This window comes from Bufo gargarizans, chromosome 4 (assembly GCF_014858855.1).
Source record: "Bufo gargarizans isolate SCDJY-AF-19 chromosome 4, ASM1485885v1, whole genome shotgun sequence".
Lineage (NCBI taxonomy): Eukaryota > Metazoa > Chordata > Amphibia > Anura > Bufonidae > Bufo > Bufo gargarizans.
Window position 1 is genome coordinate 111,866,441 of NC_058083.1, and position 10,525 is coordinate 111,876,965.

Genomic DNA, 10,525 nt, shown 5'->3' on the forward strand with positions numbered 1-10,525 from the left:
TGACACTTTGAGCCTAGAATATTGACCCTTTTCACTAAATTCTAATTTTAAGCTGCATTAATGCAATTCCTTTTACCGTATTTTTCGCCCCATAAGATGCACTTTTCTTCCCCAAAAAGCCGGGAGAGAGGAAGGTCTGAAGTACGGAACTAGGGGCCCGGTGCAGTCACTGTACTCTTATAACGGGCTCCGCCGCTCACCGAAGTATTTATAAACATGAATCCTTATCCTGTTATTAAGTTTAACTAACTTTGCGCTCTCCCATGTTCCCCTGTATCCCCACAGCACTTACGAACAAGCTTCAATAGCAGGCAGAGCGGACGGCAGCAGTAACGTCACTCCTTGACGTTGTGCGTCTGCTCCGTCTGCTTCATTCATAAAGTGGGCAGAGCAGGCGCTTGACGTCAGTGAGTGACGTTACTGCTGCCGTCCGCTCTGCCTGCTATTGAAGCTTGTTCGTAAGTGTAGAGGTTTCACCTGTATATATTACTGGTTTCTTTATAATCATATTGTGTGCCCGTGAATAAACAAGCAATATGTATTAGCTTTCTAAGCATAAAAAACACTTCTCAATATAAGAATGTAACATTTTATTATGGGTTAAAGAAGGGAGGTAAAAATAACAAGAAAAAAAAAAACATAGAAGTCTCTGCTGGGACTTGAACCTAGGTTTATACATGTAAGCCTGACCTCTTACCAACAGGCTATAGCCTTAACATATTGAGAATTCAGTTTTTTCCTTTGCCCCCCCAAAAAGGGGTTCCTTTAGATACACCCCTGGAGCTGGATAGGACCCATCATGCTCTGCGACCCAAACCTACTGACCTGGATAGGGTTAGAGATGTGATATGCCGAGTACACCAGCCATAATGAAGAAGGCCAGAGAGGCTGGTCAGGTGCAATTTAAAGGTTCCACCATACAACTTCTGTCAGACCTTTCACGCTATACTTTACTAAAATGGAAGGCCTTGCTTTCCCTCCTACAAAACAAAATTGCGTACACCTGGGGATTTCCCTTCCGCCTGCAAGTTTGTGTAAACGGACAGACAGCGGTCCTTCGACATCCTAGAGATCTACCAACCTTCTCTGAGGCGCTAGATATTGCATTAGTGGAGATCTCGGAATGGCCCTCTCTACCCAATGGAATCACAAGGTATATGGCACCAATGCCTCAGAAGGAAGCCAGACCACCTTGCCGGAAAGTTCGCCGTACTACCAGAAGCCAGGCTGTGTTAGCCGAGGCCTCCATGGAGGGAGGTTGTCAGGAAACATAGATGTCCGGGCCCAACGGAGGACACTCCAGCTATTAGCTCGATACGCTTACTTAAGCTGACTTAGAGTTCTAAAAATAATACTTAAAGGGTTTCTATCATCAGAAATTCTGTTATGTAGCTGACTGACATTAGCGATGTGCTAATGTCAGCAGTACATAACAGTGTACTTTATACTTTTGTCCCTGCCGCTGTTCTCCTAAAAATACACTTTTAAAATATGCTAATGAGCCGCTAGATGCTATGAGGGCGTTGATTCAGCACCTAGAGGCTCGGTCTACTAACCATTTATCCCGCCCAGGTCCTCTGTTTAGCCCACCCTGCTCCTCCTGAGTGACGTCCGAGTTAGCTGAATCGCTGAAGAAATCCCGCGCCCGCGCCGTCGACTTCTGTATTTGGCGCAGGCGCACTGAGTAAAGGACGCACTCCTGGTGCCGGCTTCCTCACTGTGACGTAGTCGGCGCAGTGAGGAAGCCGGCACCAGGAGTGCGTCACTCACTCACTGCGCCTGCGCCGAATACAGAAGTGGAAGGCGCAGGCGCGGGATTTCTTCAGCTATCCAGCTAACTCGGACGTCACTCAGGAGGAGCGGGGTGGGCTAAACGTAGGACCTGGGTGGGATAAATGGTTAGTAGACCGAGCCTCTATGTGCTGAATCAACGCCCTCATAGCATCTAGCGGCTCATTAGCATATTTTAAAAGTGTGTTTTTTAGGAGAACGGCGGCAGGGACAAAAGTATAAAGAACACTGTTATGTACATAACAGAATTTCTGATGATAGAAACCCTTTAATGTTGACACTCAGTTTTGACGAACTGGGCCCTGCAAAAGGGGACTATAAGGCTACTTTCACACTAGCAGCAGGACAGATCCGACAGGCTGTTCACCCTGTCGGATCCGTCCTACCGCTATTTCGCCGTGCCGCCGCTCCGTCCCCATTGACTATAATGGGGACGGGGGCAGAGCTCCGGTGCAGCACGACAGTGCATGGCGAAAGGCTGCCGGACTAAAAGTACTGCATGTCCGACTTTTTAGTCTGGCGGCCTCTCACCGCAAACTGCGCCGGGCTCCTCCCCGTCCCCATTATAGTCAATGGGGACGGAGCGGCGAAATAGCGGCAGGACGGTCCGATAGGGTGAACAACCTGTCGGATCAGTCCGGCCGCTAGTGTGAAAGTACCTTAACTCCTAACTGGATCATCTGGCCCTCCCGGGGGTGTCGGATGGCGCATCCTCATGGGCATGCATCATGTCTAATACCAGTGATGCCCAATTTTGTGATATATACGACCTAACATGGTATCTGAGAGATAGAGGGCTCTAGTAGGTGGCCAGCTCATAATGATAAAAATCTCCACATACCGATAGTACTCAAGGCCCTAGTCAAAAGATTCTAGATATTGATATATCTGTTGTTGATGCTATATACTTAGCTTTGAATTTGCCATAGGGTTTGACAGTAGGATACGGTGTGAGGCCTTAGTCCGGATCTGTTATATGATCACAACTGTTGAGCTGTGTCGGTCGGCCCCTGGGGACACAGCTTCCTCCATTGGGGGCCTGGTCCCTGGATGGCTGATCCACAAAGGCATGGCGTTAACTATGACGCTGATGTTACTAACCTTTGAGAAACATATACCTTGGCTGGGTGACTTTATGATTAAGGGCTCATGGCTCACTAGACGTCCATGGTTATAAAATGGTGATGTTTATACTTTATTGTTGTTCTTCAGATCATCATACAAGGTCCCTCCCTCCAGAGGAGGTAGCTTCTCTGTTGAAAGCACGCTTCCACATAGGAACTCCCGTCTCTCTTGATGTGAGATATACTCCTTCCCTTCTTTCTACAGTACAATCTTACCTGCTACTTTCTCTTTAACTCAACACTTCTCCAAGTCTTATTCTTAATCTTTAACTGTCCTTAACGTTTTCTTTCCTCTGTCACCAACCTCTTAATAAACCCCCCTCCACCCCCCCCCCCTTTTTTTTCTTCTTCTCTCTCTTCTCTTTATTATTTCATTTGTCTCAAAGACAGATGACTTCCTTAACAATAGGATCTCTGAATGTCCGGGGATTTAGCGCATCTCAAAAAAGGTCCCAGATTCTTTACCATATGCATAAACAGAGAGTACAAATTGTGCTCTTACAGGAAACACATTTTAAAGAGAGGCATGTGTCGGTGCTACATGACAGGTATTTTACACATTGGCATCATAACCCGAGCTCAGACTCACGATCAAGAGGAGTCTCTGTGGGCTTGCACAAATCCCTACAAGGGACTGTGGTGAATGGATGGAGAGGGGCACTATATTCTCCTTAAGCTGAGGATTTACTCGACTTTAGTCACTGTGGTCAACTGGTACCTACCTAACCAGAGATAGCTTTCTACTTGCAGATCTTTCCTACGTCAATTATCCGATTTTGCTGAGGGACTGATAGTCGATGGAGACTTTAACTTCACACTAGATCCACTTGTGGATTTCTCTACAGGTCAGAGCGTGGCTCCCCACCAGCAACTAAGATCCTTACTTTCACATCTCCACTCTCTCCAGTTTGTAGATTTTTGGCGGATTCTCCATCCACAAGGTAAAGACTACACATTCTTCTCCCCTCCACACCAGTCCTATAGCCGCATAGACCTCTTCCTTGTTAGCCACCACACCCAAGTATGGAAACCACAAGCCTCTATAGGGGACATACTGTTCTCTGACCACGCACCGATCTATCTGGTGCTAGAGCTACCCGATGCAGCTCCTAAGCCATGGAATTGGAGGTTAAATGACAACCTTCTTAAGGATGTACTGTAGTTTGAGTGGCAGACATTCAAAAAGCAATCGAATTAATTTTGGAAGATACACACCACTGATACTACCTCTCTACCAACGCAATGGAAAGCACTGAAGTGAGTCCTTAGGGGAATTTTTATAAAACATTGTACCCGGCTAAAAAAAAAAAAGAAAGAGCAAATAAACTCACTAACCTCCTTGCCCAGGCACACAGCCTGAAAGCATTACATAAACAAACACTCTCACTAGCTAAGCATGTAGAGATACTCAAAGTCAGAGATTCCATTAAAGCATTGATAGACCAACAATATAAAAAATATCGGGATCAGGGGAAATTTTTTTTTTTTTTTTACGAATACTCTAACAAATGTGGCAGACCGCTAGCCCGCCTTCTACATCCTCGATCATCACAAACCTTTATTCCTCATATCAAGAAATCTGATGGTAAAGCCACACACAATCCCATAGACATATTGGAGGTATTTCGATCTTATTACTCCCATCTTTATAACATCAAAGGCCAATTCTCAGACATGACACATTCTTCTCTATCTACGCGCATAGATGAATACTGATGCTTCTCCTTTATGCCTGCTGTCGGTAGATGCCGAGAAGGCATTTGACCGGGTCCACTGGGCTTTCCTGAATTCCACTCTATGACAAATCGGATTAGGACCCAAGTTTTTACATAAAATTAGCACCCTATATTCTAACCCACAGCCAAAGTGAGGGTAAAAGGGCTTTTATCCCCTTCTATAACGATCAGAAACAGACAGGGATGGCCGTTATATGTCCTAGAGATGGAACACTTGGCCGACACTCTCCACCTTAATTCATCAATACATGGTTTCTTGTTATACGTTACTCAGCCCCACAATATCCCTTCCCTCGATACTAAATGAATTTGAAAGATTTGGCCACTTAAGGAACTTCAAGGTTAATTACACAAAATCTGAAATCCTCAACATATCTATCCCCCACAGTGAGTTTGCCAGACTTCTCAGCTCATTCCTGTTTAGACATCAACCGTCTTCGCTTAAATATTTGGGAATACATATTCCAGTAACTATGGATCATTTTTTTAATTTTTAATCTGAACTACCTTTCCTTATTGGAACGAACGCTGAAGGATTTTGCTACTTTTAACAAAAAAAAGGCTTGTCATGATTCGGTCGAATAAACGTCCTCAAAATGGACATCTTACCAAAATTTTAGTACATCTTCCAAACCATTCCACTCACACCGCCCTCATCCTTCTTTTGAAAATTAAGAACAGCAATCACCCAATTTGTTTGGGGACACCTTAGCCCTCGGATAGGATCTCCACTTTAATCAGACCTAAGTCTCAGGGGGGGGGTAGGCCTTCCTGATCTCAAGTTATATCACACAGCGGCTTCCCTTGATTGGCAGTACAATGGGGAAATTAAACAATGGGTAGGGTTAGAACAATCCCTTTATCCTCTTCCTCTTAGGCCCCTTGCAGACGAGCGTGTCCGGATTAGGTCCGGATGCGTCCCGATGCATTGCGGCAAACCCGCGCGAGTAGGAACGCAATTGCAGTTTTGACTGCGACTGCGTTCCGATGTTCAGTTTTTATTGCGCGGGTGCAATGTGTTTTGCATGCGCGTGATAAAAAATACCACACCTGAACTTCTTCACAGAAGTTCAGGTTTGGGTTAGTTGTAGTGTAGATTGTATTATTTCCCCTTATAACATGGTTTTAAGGGAAAATAGTAGCATTCTGAATACAGAATGCATAGTACAATAGGGCTGGAGGGGTTAAAAAAATAAAAATAAAATGTAACTCACCTTAATCCACTTGTTGACGCAGCCGCCATCTCTTCTGTCTTGTTCTGTGAGGAATAGGACCTTTGATGACGTCACTACAATCATCACATGGTCGGTCACATGATCCATCACTATGGTGATGGATCATGTGACGGACCATGTGATGAACGCAGTGACATCATCAAAGGTCCTATTGCTCACAGATGAAGACAGAAGAGGATTAAGGTGAGTTAAATTATTATTATTATTTTTTTAACCCCTCCAGCCCTATTTTACTTAGCATTCTGTATTCAGAATGCTATTATTTTCCCTTATAACCATGTTATTTGTTATAAGGGAAAATAATAATGATCGGGTCTCTATCCTGATCGTCACCTAGAAACCGTGCGTGAAAATCGACCGCATCCGCACTTGCTTGCAGATGCTTGCGATTTTCACGCAACCCCATTAATTTCTATGGGGCCTGCGTTACGTGAAAAACGCACAAAGAGGAGCATGCTGCAATTTTCACGCAACGCACAAGTGATGGGTGAAAATAACCGCTCATGTGCAAAGCCCCATAAAAATGAATGGGTCCGGATTCAGTGCGGGTGCAATGCGTTCACCTCACGCATTGCACCAGCGCAGAAAACTCGCCCGTGTGAAAGGGGCCTTAGGCTACTTTCACACTCGCGTTTGCTGCGGATCTGTCATGGATCTGCACAGACGGATCCGTTCAGATAATACAAACGTCTGCATCCGTTCAGAAAGCAAGCAGCGTTTTGGTGTCCTCCCACAGAGCGGAATGGAGACGGAACGGAGGCAAACTGAGACATTCTGAGGGTATCCTTTTCCATTCAGAATGCATTAGGGCAAAACTGATCCGTTTTGGACCGCTTGTGAGAGCCTTAAACGGATTTCAGAAACGGAAAGCCAAAACGCCAGTGTGGAAGTAGTCTTAAATACACCCCTTGGATTGAAAAGAACGCCTTATTACGACAAACTCTTAAATTGTGGGATTCCCTGGCTCAGAGGCATTTGCACCAGAAGACTCAGCCCACTTACTCCGATCTTTCATAAACTGGCCTTCTCCGATAGCAAAGGCAGAGATTCTTTCCTTGGTATGCAGCTATAGATGATCCTCGCTTTCACCATCTTCTGTTAGGGAACCCTTTGCCTTCTTTATCCGCGATAGCCGTGAAATTTCCTAACGCGCAGATCGCATGGCTGGAATATGAACTGTAGTCATAGGAGAGCAGTGCGCTTTTGGGACATCTCTGACGGAGACTGAAAAATTGTTTACTCTGTCCTCTCAGCCGACACACTTGATCTCTCAACTATACCGAAATCTATTGGCAGATTCTTATAGAGACACTCGATGTCTCGGGGTGGGAACAAGAATTAGGAACTAACATTGAACATACTGACCAGGAAAAAGCCTTCATATTCTCTCATAAGCTTTCTATGGCATGTTCTGCACAGGAAAAGAACTACATTATGTCACGCTGGTACGGGTATCCAGTTAGACTACATAGGATCTTTCCTTCGGTCTCTGAGTTTTGCTGGAGATGCGGCATAGTGAAAGGCACAATGTTACATGTATGGTGGGGGTGTGAACTAGTCAAACCATTTTTGCATAAGGTTTTTAAAGTATTCCACAGCATCACACAGAAAACTGTTCACAACTCCCCTCAGGTAGCACTCCTCTCTTACCGGGCTCCATCACATCTCAAAAAAAAAAAAGAGCTGAGATTCTGTATCACGGCAGCTAGATCGGTAATACCTAGACACTGGCGCACGACAGATGTACCTAACTTGAGAGAATGGTACCAAGAAATGCTATATATTGCTAGAATGGAGGAGATTTCCTCCGAAGCAAATCATCAGTCCTCCAAATACATAAGGATCTGGCCGAAATTGATAGATTTTCTGAATTCCCCGAACTTCCTTTCCTTACTCTCCACTTGAGATATTTCCTAAAGGAACCTCCAGTTTTGTGGAGTCATCTCCCCTCTTCATTTCACATTCTTTAATCTAACCATACATGTGTTGTCTAAACTAGTCCCCATCTTGCAGCAATCAAAGACAGTCACTTATTTCAATGTTTGGTATTCAGGTGTCTTGCTGATTTACAAATACCTTTATTGTGGCTTGCATTTAACGATGTTATACTACATGAAAAACTCAATTAATCGTTTAAACATAATAGAAATGCCCTTTCTTGTCTATGTCTGTGGACAAGAATAGGACATGTTCTATTTTTTTGCGGGGCCGCAGAACGTAAGTGCGGATGCGGACAGCACACTGTGCTGTCCACATCTTTTACGGCCCCATTGAAAATGAATGGGTCCGCATTTTGCAGAACGGATGTAGACCCATTTTGCGGACGTGTGAATGGACCCTTAAGGTCATGCAGAGACTCACAGCATTATAAATCATTTGAACTCTGGGCACAACTGGGAAACGAGCAGTATCCATAATGGGAAATCCTACTCACACTTGGAGTGTGATTTCCACACAGGACACACTCATCTGAAACTAGCCTAAGGGTAAATTCACATTTTGAGTATTCATTCAAAAATTGCAGTCTCAGAATCCACACAGAAATTTAACAACGTCTAACACTATCTTGGTGCATGGGTTTCTGACCCGTCAGAACAGAAAAAGAAAGAAAAAAATGGATCCTGTTCATCAGTTATGCACATTTAGCATCCATTTGAGCCATTTCCGTCAGAGATCTGTTATTTTAGACAGGGAAAAAAAAAGTCATGCATGCACAACTTTTTTTCCCATTTGAAAAAAACCCATCTCAGAAGGAAATAGCTAAAACTGATGCAATATATACATAACTGATGCTCAGGATCAGTTTTTTGCAGGATCCTTTTATTTTCTGTTCTTCTGACAGATCAGAAGAACGGAAAATGAAACGATGATGCGAACCTAGCCTAAAATTCACATGTACACAAGCGTATTTCTCGCTCATATCATTGGGGGACACAGGACCGTGGGTATAGCTTGCTGCTGCCACTAGGAGGCGACACTAGTCTGAAAGCTGTTAGCTCCTCCCCTGCAGGCTATACCCCCTCCAGCCTGGAGAGAGCATATCAGTTTTTAGCTTAGTGTCGTAGGAGGCAGACCTCCCTGCATCTAGCAGGGTGGCTCTTTATTTTTTTTTTTTTTTTACAGTTACTTAAGTGACACAGAGTCGCTCGCAGAGTGTCATGATTTCCACCGTCCTACCTCCCCCAAGAAGAAAAAGCGGACCAGGGCAGCCTCGCTCCCCTGTTTCCCGCCAGCAATAGGGCCACCTCCTCTCCAGCCCTTCTCTGCCTGGACCCCTGCTGTCAGCGGTCGTGAGGTGGCCCTGCTGGTACAGCTCTAAAGGGCGAAGAACACAGATGAAGACAGGTGAGTATTACCTCTCCCTGTAACCAGAGGCATAATGAGTTAGGCTACTTTCACACTAGCGTTCGGGCGGATCCGTTCTGAACGGATCCGCTCATAATAATGCAGACGGAGGCTCCGTTCAGAACGGATCCGTCTGCATTAAAATGGCAAAAAAAAAGCTAAGTGTGAAAATAGCCTCGGACGGATCCGTCCAGACTTTCAATGTAAAGTCAATGGGGGACGGATCCGCTTGAAGATTGAGCCACATTGTGGCATCTTCAAACGGATCCGTCCCCATTGACTTACATTGTAAGTCTGGACGGATCCGCACGGATCCGCACGCCTCCGCACGGCCAGGCGGACACCCGAACGCTGCAAGCAGCGTTCAGCTGTCCGCCTGTCCGTGCGGAGGCGAGCGGAGCGGAGGCTGAACGCCGCCAGACTGATGCAGTCTGAGCGGATCCGCTCCATTCAGACTGCATCAGGGCTGGACGGCTGCGTTCGGGTCCGCTCGTGAGCTCCTTCAAACGGAGCTCACGAGCGGACCAGCGAACGCTAGTGTGAAAGGAGCCTTAGGCCTTATTTATACAAGTCAAGGCCAGAACCTTTTTGCATCTGCAAAGGTCTGACATCATGACATCTCTGTGTTTTTTTTTTACTGCAGTCGAACATTAGTTTTTCACAAACTTTTGTCACTTTTCTATGCAATGAATTAGTGAAAAACGGACCACATGGATGGCATAAGTGTGCTGTCCCTTTTTAAAGTGTTTTTTTACTGACCTATTGAATAGAATGAGCATGTTCTGTCTGTAATGCCTCATGCACATGGCCGTATTGCCACCCGCAAACATTTCTCCCCGAATCACGCATGAGGACCCATTCACTTGAATGGGTCGGCAATCCGGAGCTACGTTGCAGAACGGAGGCATGGTACCCCACGGAAGCACTACGGAGTGCTTCTGTGGTGTTTCTGTCCGCGCCTCCGCACCACAAAAAAATAAAACATGTTCTATTTTTTTACGTTGTGGACGGATCACGGACCCATTCAAGTTAAATGGGTCTCGATCCGTCCCGGCCACCCCACGGATGTTGCCTGTGCATTGGGGACTGCAAATTGCGGTCGCCAATGCACGGAACAGACACGTGCATGGGGTCTATGACAGACCAAAGTAGTGTATGGTCTTGCGTTCTCATGGAAAACAAGGATGTCTTAATAGATATATACAATTCAATAGATTCGTGTGCTGTCTGTGGAGAAAACGCATTTAAATCATGGACATGTGAATCAGCCCTTATCATCTCGTCCTCCCCTTTG